This window comes from Astyanax mexicanus, chromosome 21 (assembly GCF_023375975.1).
Source record: "Astyanax mexicanus isolate ESR-SI-001 chromosome 21, AstMex3_surface, whole genome shotgun sequence".
In the NCBI taxonomy this organism is placed as follows: domain Eukaryota; kingdom Metazoa; phylum Chordata; class Actinopteri; order Characiformes; family Acestrorhamphidae; genus Astyanax; species Astyanax mexicanus.
This window is the reverse complement of record NC_064428.1, coordinates 295,001-302,500: the sequence shown is the minus strand read 5'-3', so window position 1 is coordinate 302,500 and position 7,500 is coordinate 295,001. Positions and strand designations below refer to the sequence as shown.

At 46.5% G+C, this 7,500-nt stretch overlaps 30 non-coding genes and 2 pseudogenes across 30 annotated transcripts in view; all 32 read right to left on the bottom strand.

The window, feature by feature from the left end:
* Positions 1-106, bottom strand: part of LOC125786343 (5S ribosomal RNA) — a 119-nt gene extending 13 nt beyond the window's left edge. The window contains exon 1 of the ribosomal RNA XR_007428459.1: positions 1-106. This exon is cut by the window's left edge and continues 13 nt beyond it. This is a non-coding gene — a ribosomal RNA (5S ribosomal RNA).
* Positions 107-216: 110 nt separating this feature from the next.
* Positions 217-335, bottom strand: LOC125786341 (5S ribosomal RNA). The gene has a single exon (XR_007428458.1). It is a non-coding gene; the product is annotated as a 5S ribosomal RNA (ribosomal RNA).
* A 110-nt stretch (positions 336-445) lies between these two features.
* Positions 446-564, bottom strand: LOC125786340 (5S ribosomal RNA). The gene has a single exon (XR_007428457.1). It is a non-coding gene; the product is annotated as a 5S ribosomal RNA (ribosomal RNA).
* A 110-nt stretch (positions 565-674) lies between these two features.
* Positions 675-793, bottom strand: LOC125786339 (5S ribosomal RNA). The gene has a single exon (XR_007428456.1). It is a non-coding gene; the product is annotated as a 5S ribosomal RNA (ribosomal RNA).
* A 110-nt stretch (positions 794-903) lies between these two features.
* Positions 904-1,022, bottom strand: LOC125786612 (5S ribosomal RNA). The gene has a single exon (XR_007428705.1). It is a non-coding gene; the product is annotated as a 5S ribosomal RNA (ribosomal RNA).
* A 110-nt stretch (positions 1,023-1,132) lies between these two features.
* LOC125786620 (5S ribosomal RNA) lies at positions 1,133-1,251 on the bottom strand. Its single transcript, XR_007428712.1, has one exon. It is a non-coding gene; the product is annotated as a 5S ribosomal RNA (ribosomal RNA).
* A 110-nt stretch (positions 1,252-1,361) lies between these two features.
* LOC125786338 (5S ribosomal RNA) lies at positions 1,362-1,480 on the bottom strand. Its single transcript, XR_007428455.1, has one exon. It is a non-coding gene; the product is annotated as a 5S ribosomal RNA (ribosomal RNA).
* A 110-nt stretch (positions 1,481-1,590) lies between these two features.
* Positions 1,591-1,709, bottom strand: LOC125786098 (5S ribosomal RNA; annotated as a pseudogene).
* A 110-nt stretch (positions 1,710-1,819) lies between these two features.
* LOC125786076 (5S ribosomal RNA) lies at positions 1,820-1,938 on the bottom strand (annotated as a pseudogene).
* A 109-nt stretch (positions 1,939-2,047) lies between these two features.
* LOC125786581 (5S ribosomal RNA) lies at positions 2,048-2,166 on the bottom strand. Its single transcript, XR_007428677.1, has one exon. It is a non-coding gene; the product is annotated as a 5S ribosomal RNA (ribosomal RNA).
* Positions 2,167-2,277: 111 nt separating this feature from the next.
* On the bottom strand, positions 2,278-2,396 carry LOC125786561 (5S ribosomal RNA). The gene has a single exon (XR_007428659.1). It is a non-coding gene; the product is annotated as a 5S ribosomal RNA (ribosomal RNA).
* Positions 2,397-2,505: 109 nt separating this feature from the next.
* LOC125786586 (5S ribosomal RNA) lies at positions 2,506-2,624 on the bottom strand. Its single transcript, XR_007428681.1, has one exon. It is a non-coding gene; the product is annotated as a 5S ribosomal RNA (ribosomal RNA).
* A 317-nt stretch (positions 2,625-2,941) lies between these two features.
* LOC125786337 (5S ribosomal RNA) lies at positions 2,942-3,060 on the bottom strand. Its single transcript, XR_007428454.1, has one exon. It is a non-coding gene; the product is annotated as a 5S ribosomal RNA (ribosomal RNA).
* Positions 3,061-3,170: 110 nt separating this feature from the next.
* LOC125786507 (5S ribosomal RNA) lies at positions 3,171-3,289 on the bottom strand. Its single transcript, XR_007428609.1, has one exon. It is a non-coding gene; the product is annotated as a 5S ribosomal RNA (ribosomal RNA).
* A 110-nt stretch (positions 3,290-3,399) lies between these two features.
* Positions 3,400-3,518, bottom strand: LOC125786336 (5S ribosomal RNA). Its single transcript, XR_007428453.1, has one exon. It is a non-coding gene; the product is annotated as a 5S ribosomal RNA (ribosomal RNA).
* A 110-nt stretch (positions 3,519-3,628) lies between these two features.
* LOC125786334 (5S ribosomal RNA) lies at positions 3,629-3,747 on the bottom strand. The gene has a single exon (XR_007428451.1). It is a non-coding gene; the product is annotated as a 5S ribosomal RNA (ribosomal RNA).
* Positions 3,748-4,062: 315 nt separating this feature from the next.
* LOC125786333 (5S ribosomal RNA) lies at positions 4,063-4,181 on the bottom strand. The gene has a single exon (XR_007428450.1). It is a non-coding gene; the product is annotated as a 5S ribosomal RNA (ribosomal RNA).
* Positions 4,182-4,291: 110 nt separating this feature from the next.
* On the bottom strand, positions 4,292-4,410 carry LOC125786611 (5S ribosomal RNA). Its single transcript, XR_007428704.1, has one exon. It is a non-coding gene; the product is annotated as a 5S ribosomal RNA (ribosomal RNA).
* A 110-nt stretch (positions 4,411-4,520) lies between these two features.
* LOC125786596 (5S ribosomal RNA) lies at positions 4,521-4,639 on the bottom strand. Its single transcript, XR_007428690.1, has one exon. It is a non-coding gene; the product is annotated as a 5S ribosomal RNA (ribosomal RNA).
* A 110-nt stretch (positions 4,640-4,749) lies between these two features.
* LOC125786432 (5S ribosomal RNA) lies at positions 4,750-4,868 on the bottom strand. The gene has a single exon (XR_007428540.1). It is a non-coding gene; the product is annotated as a 5S ribosomal RNA (ribosomal RNA).
* A 110-nt stretch (positions 4,869-4,978) lies between these two features.
* Positions 4,979-5,097, bottom strand: LOC125786332 (5S ribosomal RNA). Its single transcript, XR_007428449.1, has one exon. It is a non-coding gene; the product is annotated as a 5S ribosomal RNA (ribosomal RNA).
* A 110-nt stretch (positions 5,098-5,207) lies between these two features.
* LOC125786533 (5S ribosomal RNA) lies at positions 5,208-5,326 on the bottom strand. Its single transcript, XR_007428633.1, has one exon. It is a non-coding gene; the product is annotated as a 5S ribosomal RNA (ribosomal RNA).
* A 110-nt stretch (positions 5,327-5,436) lies between these two features.
* LOC125786330 (5S ribosomal RNA) lies at positions 5,437-5,555 on the bottom strand. The gene has a single exon (XR_007428448.1). It is a non-coding gene; the product is annotated as a 5S ribosomal RNA (ribosomal RNA).
* Positions 5,556-5,665: 110 nt separating this feature from the next.
* LOC125786430 (5S ribosomal RNA) lies at positions 5,666-5,784 on the bottom strand. Its single transcript, XR_007428539.1, has one exon. It is a non-coding gene; the product is annotated as a 5S ribosomal RNA (ribosomal RNA).
* Positions 5,785-5,894: 110 nt separating this feature from the next.
* LOC125786329 (5S ribosomal RNA) lies at positions 5,895-6,013 on the bottom strand. Its single transcript, XR_007428447.1, has one exon. It is a non-coding gene; the product is annotated as a 5S ribosomal RNA (ribosomal RNA).
* A 110-nt stretch (positions 6,014-6,123) lies between these two features.
* LOC125786645 (5S ribosomal RNA) lies at positions 6,124-6,242 on the bottom strand. The gene has a single exon (XR_007428735.1). It is a non-coding gene; the product is annotated as a 5S ribosomal RNA (ribosomal RNA).
* Positions 6,243-6,352: 110 nt separating this feature from the next.
* LOC125786328 (5S ribosomal RNA) lies at positions 6,353-6,471 on the bottom strand. Its single transcript, XR_007428446.1, has one exon. It is a non-coding gene; the product is annotated as a 5S ribosomal RNA (ribosomal RNA).
* Positions 6,472-6,581: 110 nt separating this feature from the next.
* LOC125786327 (5S ribosomal RNA) lies at positions 6,582-6,700 on the bottom strand. Its single transcript, XR_007428445.1, has one exon. It is a non-coding gene; the product is annotated as a 5S ribosomal RNA (ribosomal RNA).
* A 110-nt stretch (positions 6,701-6,810) lies between these two features.
* On the bottom strand, positions 6,811-6,929 carry LOC125786610 (5S ribosomal RNA). Its single transcript, XR_007428703.1, has one exon. It is a non-coding gene; the product is annotated as a 5S ribosomal RNA (ribosomal RNA).
* A 110-nt stretch (positions 6,930-7,039) lies between these two features.
* LOC125786326 (5S ribosomal RNA) lies at positions 7,040-7,158 on the bottom strand. Its single transcript, XR_007428444.1, has one exon. It is a non-coding gene; the product is annotated as a 5S ribosomal RNA (ribosomal RNA).
* Positions 7,159-7,268: 110 nt separating this feature from the next.
* LOC125786325 (5S ribosomal RNA) lies at positions 7,269-7,387 on the bottom strand. The gene has a single exon (XR_007428443.1). It is a non-coding gene; the product is annotated as a 5S ribosomal RNA (ribosomal RNA).
* Positions 7,388-7,497: 110 nt separating this feature from the next.
* LOC125786026 (5S ribosomal RNA) overlaps positions 7,498-7,500 on the bottom strand; it is a 119-nt gene continuing 116 nt past the window's right edge. Inside the window, exon 1 of the ribosomal RNA XR_007428279.1 lies at positions 7,498-7,500. This exon is cut by the window's right edge and continues 116 nt beyond it. This is a non-coding gene — a ribosomal RNA (5S ribosomal RNA).

The window sequence follows — 7,500 nt, the reverse complement described above, 5'->3', positions numbered from 1 at the left end:
TGGTATTCCCAGGTGGTCTCCCATCCAAGTACTAACCAGGCCAAACCCTGCTTAGCTTCCGAGATCAGACGAGATCGGGCGTTCTCAGGGTAGTGTGACCGTAAGCCATTGCAGAGCTCTCATCAAGACTACTTATGCAACTTCATCTATGTTGGGTTTCAGATAACAAACTAGTAATGTATAACAAGACCATGGTAATGGAAGCAAGAGGGGAAAAGCTTACAGCACCTGGTATTCCCAGGTGGTCTCCCATCCAAGTACTAACCAGGCCAAACCCTGCTTAGCTTCCGAGATCAGACGAGATCGGGCGTTCTCAGGGTAGTGTGACCGTAAGCCATTGCAGAGCTCTCATCAAGACTACTTATGCAACTTCATCTATGTTGGGTTTCAGATAACAAACTAGTAATGTATAACAAGACCATGGTAATGGAAGCAAGAGGGGAAAAGCTTACAGCACCTGGTATTCCCAGGTGGTCTCCCATCCAAGTACTAACCAGGCCAAACCCTGCTTAGCTTCCGAGATCAGACGAGATCGGGCGTTCTCAGGGTAGTGTGACCGTAAGCCATTGCAGAGCTCTCATCAAGACTACTTATGCAACTTCATCTATGTTGGGTTTCAGATAACAAACTAGTAATGTATAACAAGACCATGGTAATGGAAGCAAGAGGGGAAAAGCTTACAGCACCTGGTATTCCCAGGTGGTCTCCCATCCAAGTACTAACCAGGCCAAACCCTGCTTAGCTTCCGAGATCAGACGAGATCGGGCGTTCTCAGGGTAGTGTGACCGTAAGCCATTGCAGAGCTCTCATCAAGACTACTTATGCAACTTCATCTATGTTGGGTTTCAGATAACAAACTAGTAATGTATTTCAAGACCATGGTAATGGAAGCAAGAGGGGAAAAGCTTACAGCACCTGGTATTCCCAGGTGGTCTCCCATCCAAGTACTAACCAGGCCAAACCCTGCTTAGCTTCCGAGATCAGACGAGAGCGGGCGTTCTCAGGGTAGTGTGACCGTAAGCCATTGCAAAGCTCTCATCAAGACTACTTATGCAACTTCATCTATGTTGGGTTTCAGATAACAAACTAGTAATGTATAACAAGACCATGGTAATGGAAGCAAGAGGGGAAAAGCTTACAGCACCTGGTATTCCCAGGTGGTCTCCCATCCAAGGACTAACCAGGCCAAACCCCGCTTAGCTTCCGAGATCAGACGAGATCGGGCGTTCTCAGGGTAGTGTGACCGTAAGCGATTGCTGACCTCTCATCAAGACTAATTATGCGACTTCATCTATGTTGGGTTTCAGACAATACACTAGTAATGTATAACAAGAACATGGTCACAGAAGCAAGAGGGGAAAAGCTTACAGCACCTGGTATTCCCAGGTGGTCTCCCATCCAAGTACTAACCAGGCCAAACCCTGCTTAGCTTCCGAGATCAGACGAGATCGGGCGTTCTCAGGGTAGTGTGACCGTAAGCCATTGCAGAGCTCTCATCAAGACTACTTATGCAACTTCATCTATGTCGGGTTTCAGATAACAAACTAGTAATGTATAACAAGACCATGGTAATAGACGCAAGAGGGGAAAAGCTTAAAGCACCTGGTATTCCCAGGTGGTCTTCCATCCAAGTGCTAACCAGGGCAAACCCTGCTTAGCTTCCGAGATCAGACGAGATCGAGCGTTTTCAGGGTTGTGTGACCGTAAGCGATTGCAGAGCTCTCATCAAGACTACTTATGCAACTTCATCTATGTTTGGTTTCAGATAACAAACTAGTAATGTATAACAAGACCATGGTAATAGAAGCAAGAGGGGAAAAGCTTACAGCACCTGGTATTCCCAGGTGGTCTTCCATCCAAGTACTAACCAGGGCAAACCCTGCTTAGTTTCCGAGATCAGACGAGATCGGGCGTTCTCAGGGTAGTGTGACTGTATGCGATTGCAACACTCTCATCAAGACTATTTATGCGACTTCATCTATGTTGGGTTTCAGATAACACTCTAGTAACGTATAACAAGACCATGGTCATAAATCAAGAGGGGAAGAGCTTACAGCACCTGGTATTCCCAGGTGGTTTCCCATCCAAATACTAACCAGGCCAAACCCTGCTTAGCTTCCGAGATCAGACGAGATCGGGCGTTCTCAGGGTAGTGTGACCGTAAGCGATTGCTGACTTCTCATCAAGACTACTTATGCGACTTCATCTATGTTGGGTTTCAGACAATACACTAGTAATGTATAACAAGACCATGGTCACAGAAGGAAGAGGGAAAAAAGCTTAAAGCACCTGGTATTCCCAGGTGGTCTCCCATCCAAGTACTAACCAGGCCAGACCCTGCTTAGCTTCCGAGATCAGACGAGATCGGGCGTTCTCAGGGTAGTGTGGCCATAAGCGATTGCAAAACTCTCATCAAGACTATTTATGTGACTTCATCTATATTGGGTTTCACATAACACTCTAGTAACGTATAACAAGACCATGGTCATAAATCAAGAGGGGAAAAGCTTACAGCACCTGGTATTCCCAGGTGGTCTCCCATCCAAGTACTAACCAGGCCAAACCCTGCTTAGCTTGCGAGATCAGACGAGATCGGGCGTTCTCAGGGTAGTGTGACCGTAAGCCATTGCAGAACTCTCATCAAGACTACTTATGCAACTTCATCTATGTTGGGTTTCAGATAACAAAAACTAGTAATGTATAACAAGACCATGGTAATGGAAGCAAGAGGGGAAAAGCTTACAGCACCTGGTATTCCCAGGTGGTCTCCCATCCAAGTACTAACCAGGCCAAACGAGATCGGGCGTTCTCAGGGTAGTGTGACCGTAAGCCATTGCAGAGCTCTCATCAAGACTACTTATGCAACTTCATCTATGTTGGGTTTCAGATAACAAACTAGTAATGTATAACAAGACCATGGTAATGGAAGCAAGAGGGGAAAAGCTTACAGCACCTGGTATTCCCAGGTGGTCTCCCATCCAAGTACTAACCAGGCCAAACCCTGCTTAGCTTCCGAGATCAGACGAGATCGGGCGTTCTCAGGGTAGTGTGACCGTAAGCCATTGCAGAGCTCTCATCAAGACTACTTATGCAACTTCATCTATGTTGGGTTTCAGATAACAAACTAGTAATGTATAACAAGACCATGGTAATGGAAGCAAGAGGGGAAAATCTTACAGCACCTGGTATTCCCAGGTGGTCTCCCATCCAAGTACTAACCAGGCCAAACCCTGCTTAGCTTCCGAGATCAGACGAGATCGGGCGTTCTCAGGGTAGTGTGACCGTAAGCCATTGCAGAGCTCTCATCAAGACTACTTATGCAACTTCATCTATGTTGGGTTTCAGATAACAAACTAGTAATGTATAACAAGACCATGGTAATGGAAGCAAGAGGGGAAAAGCTTACAGCACCTGGTATTCCCAGGTGGTCTCCCATCCAAGTACTAACCAGGCCAAACCCTGCTTAGCTTCCGAGATCAGACGAGATCGGGCGTTCTCAGGGTAGTGTGACCGTAAGCCATTGCAGAGCTCTCATCAAGACTACTTATGCAACTTCATCTATGTTGGGTTTCAGATAACAAACTAGTAATGTATAACAAGACCATGGTAATGGAAGCAAGAGGGGAAAAGCTTACAGCACCTGGTATTCCCAGGTGGTCTCCCATCCAAGTACTAACCAGGCCAAACCCTGCTTAGCTTCCGAGATCAGACGAGATCGGGCGTTCTCAGGGTAGTGTGACCGTAAGCCATTGCAGAGCTCTCATCAAGACTACTTATGCAACTTCATCTATGTTGGGTTTCAGATAACAAACTAGTAATGTATAACAAGACCATGGTAATGGAAGCAAGAGGGGAAAAGCTTACAGCACCTGGTATTCCCAGGTGGTCTCCCATCCAAGTACTAACCAGGCCAAACGAGATCGGGCGTTCTCAGGGTAGTGTGACCGTAAACCATTGCAGAGCTCTCATCAAGACTACTTATGCAACTTCATCTATGTTGGGTTTCAGATAACAAACTAGTAATGTATAACAAGACCATGGTAATGGAAGCAAGAGGGGAAAAGCTTACAGCACCTGGTATTCCCAGGTGGTCTCCCATCCAAGTACTAACCAGGCCAAACCCTGCTTAGCTTCCGAGATCAGACGAGATCGGGCGTTCTCAGGGTAGTGTGACCGTAAGCCATTGCAGAGCTCTCATCAAGACTACTTATGCAACTTCATCTATGTTGGGTTTCAGATAACAAACTAGTAATGTATAACAAGACCATGGTAATGGAAGCAAGAGGGGAAAAGCTTACAGCACCTGGTATTCCCAGGTGGTCTCCCATCCAAGTACTAACCAGGCCAAACCCTGCTTAGCTTCCGAGATCAGACGAGAGCGGGCGTTCTCAGGGTAGTGTGACCGTAAGCCATTGCAGAGCTCTCATCAAGACTACTTATGCAACTTCATCTATGTTGGGTTTCAGATAACAAACTAGTAATGTATAACAAGACCATGGTAATGGAAGCAAGAGGGGAAAAGCTTACAGCACCTGGTATTCCCAGGTGGTCTCCCATCCAAGTACTAACCAGGCCAAACCCTGCTTAGCTTCCGAGATCAGACGAGATCGGGCGTTCTCAGGGTATTGTGACCGTAAGCCATTGCAGAGCTCTCATCAAGACTACTTATGCAACTTCATCTATGTTGGGTTTCAGATAACAAACTAGTAATGTATAACAAGACCATGGTAATGGAAGCAAGAGGGGAAAAGCTTACAGCACCTGGTATTCCCAGGTGGTCTCCCATCCAAGTACTAACCAGGCCAAACCCTGCTTAGCTTCCGAGATCAGACGAGATCGGGCGTTCTCAGGGGAGTGTGACCGTAAGCCATTGCAGAGCTCTCATCAAGACTACTTATGCAACTTCATCTATGTTGGGTTTCAGATAACAAACTAGTAATGTATAACAAGACCATGGTAATGGAAGCAAGAGGGGAAAAGCTTACAGCACCTGGTATTCCCAGGTGGTCTCCCATCCAAGTACTAACCAGGCCAAACCCTGCTTAGCTTCCGAGATCAGACGAGATCGGGCGTTCTCAGGGTAGTGTGACCGTAAGCCATTGCAGAGCTCTCATCAAGACTACTTATGCAACTTCATCTATGTTGGGTTTCAGATAACAAACTAGTAATGTATAACAAGACCATGGTAATGGAAGCAAGAGGGGAAAAGCTTACAGCACCTGGTATTCCCAGGTGGTCTCCCATCCAAGTACTAACCAGGCCAAATCCTGCTTAGCTTCCGAGATCAGACGAGATCGGGCGTTCTCAGGGTAGTGTGACCGTAAGCCATTGCAGAGCTCTCATCAAGACTACTTATGCAACTTCATCTATGTTGGGTTTCAGATAACAAACTAGTAATGTATAACAAGACCATGGTAATGGAAGCAAGAGGGGAAAAGCTTACAGCACCTGGTATTCCCAGGTGGTCTCCCATCCAAGTACTAACCAGGCCAAACCCTGCTTAGCTTCCGAGATCAGACGAGATCGGGCGTTCTCAGGGTAGTGTGACCGTAAGCCATTGCAGAGCTCTCATCAAGACTACTTATGCAACTTCATCTATGTTGGGTTTCAGATAACAAACTAGTAATGTATAACAAGACCATGGTAATGGAAGCAAGAGGGGAAAAGCTTACAGCACCTGGTATTCCCAGGTGGTCTCCCATCCAAGTACTAACCAGGCCAAACCCTGCTTAGCTTCCGAGATCAGACGAGATCGGGCGTTCTCAGGGGAGTGTGACCGTAAGCCATTGCAGAGCTCTCATCAAGACTACTTATGCAACTTCATCTATGTTGGGTTTCAGATAACAAACTAGTAATGTATAACAAGACCATGGTAATGGAAGCAAGAGGGGAAAAGCTTACAGCACCTGGTATTCCCAGGTGGTCTCCCATCCAAGTACTAACCAGGCCAAACCCTGCTTAGCTTCCGAGATCAGACGAGATCGGGCGTTCTCAGGGTAGTGTGACCGTAAGCCATTGCAGAGCTCTCATCAAGACTACTTATGCAACTTCATCTATGTTGGGTTTCAGATAACAAACTAGTAATGTATAACAAGACCATGGTAATGGAAGCAAGAGGGGAAAAGCTTACAGCACCTGGTATTCCCAGGTGGTCTCCCATCCAAGTACTAACCAGGTCAAAGCCTGCTTAGCTTCCGAGATCAGACGAGATCGGGCGTTCTCAGGGTAGTGTGACCGTAAGCCATTGCAGAACTCTCATCAAGACTACTTATGCAACTTCATCTATGTTGGGTTTCAGATAACAAACTAGTAATGTATAACAAGACCATGGTAATGGAAGCAAGAGGGGAAAAGCTTACAGCACCTGGTATTCCCAGGTGGTCTCCCATCCAAGTACTAACCAGGCCAAACCCTGCTTAGCTTCCGAGATCAGACGAGATCGGGCGTTCTCAGGGTAGTGTGACCGTAAGCCATTGCAGAGCTCTCATCAAGACTACTTATGCAACTTCATCTATGTTGGGTTTCAGATAACAAACTAGTAATGTATAACAAGACCATGGTAATGGAAGCAAGAGGGGAAAAGCTTACAGCACCTGGTATTCCCAGGTGGTCTCCCATCCAAGTACTAACCAGGCCAAACCCTGCTTAGCTTCCGAGATCAGACGAGATCGGGCGTTCTCAGGGTAGTGTGACCGTAAGCCATTGCAGAGCTCTCATCAAGACTACTTATGCAACTTCATCTATGTTGGGTTTCAGATAACAAACTAGTAATGTATAACAAGACCATGGTAATGGAAGCAAGAGGGGAAAAGCTTACAGCACCTGGTATTCCCAGGTGGTCTCCCATCCAAGTACTAACCAGGCCAAACCCTGCTTAGCTTCCGAGATCAGACGAGAGCGGGCGTTCTCAGGGTAGTGTGACCGTAAGCCATTGCAAAGCTCTCATCAAGACTACTTATGCAACTTCATCTATGTTGGGTTTCAGATAACAAACTAGTAATGTATAACAAGACCATGGTAATGGAAGCAAGAGGGGAAAAGCTTACAGCACCTGGTATTCCCAGGTGGTCTCCCATCCAAGTACTAACCAGGCCAAACCCTGCTTAGCTTCCGAGATCAGACGAGATCGGGCGTTCTCAGGGTAGTGTGACCGTAAGCCATTGCAGAGCTCTCATCAAGACTACTTATGCAACTTCATCTATGTTGGGTTTCAGATAACAAACTAGTAATGTATAACAAGACCATGGTAATGGAAGCAAGAGGGGAAAAGCTTACAGCACCTGGTATTCCCAGGTGGTCTCCCATCCAAGTACTAACCAGGCCAAACCCTGCTTAGCTTCCGAGATCAGACGAGATCGGGCGTTCTCAGGGTAGTGTGACCGTAAGCCATTGCAGAGCTCTCATCAAGACTACTTATGCAACTTCATCTATGTTGGGTTTCAGATAACAAACTAGTAATGTATAACAAGACCATGGTAATGGAAGCAAGAGGGGAAAAGC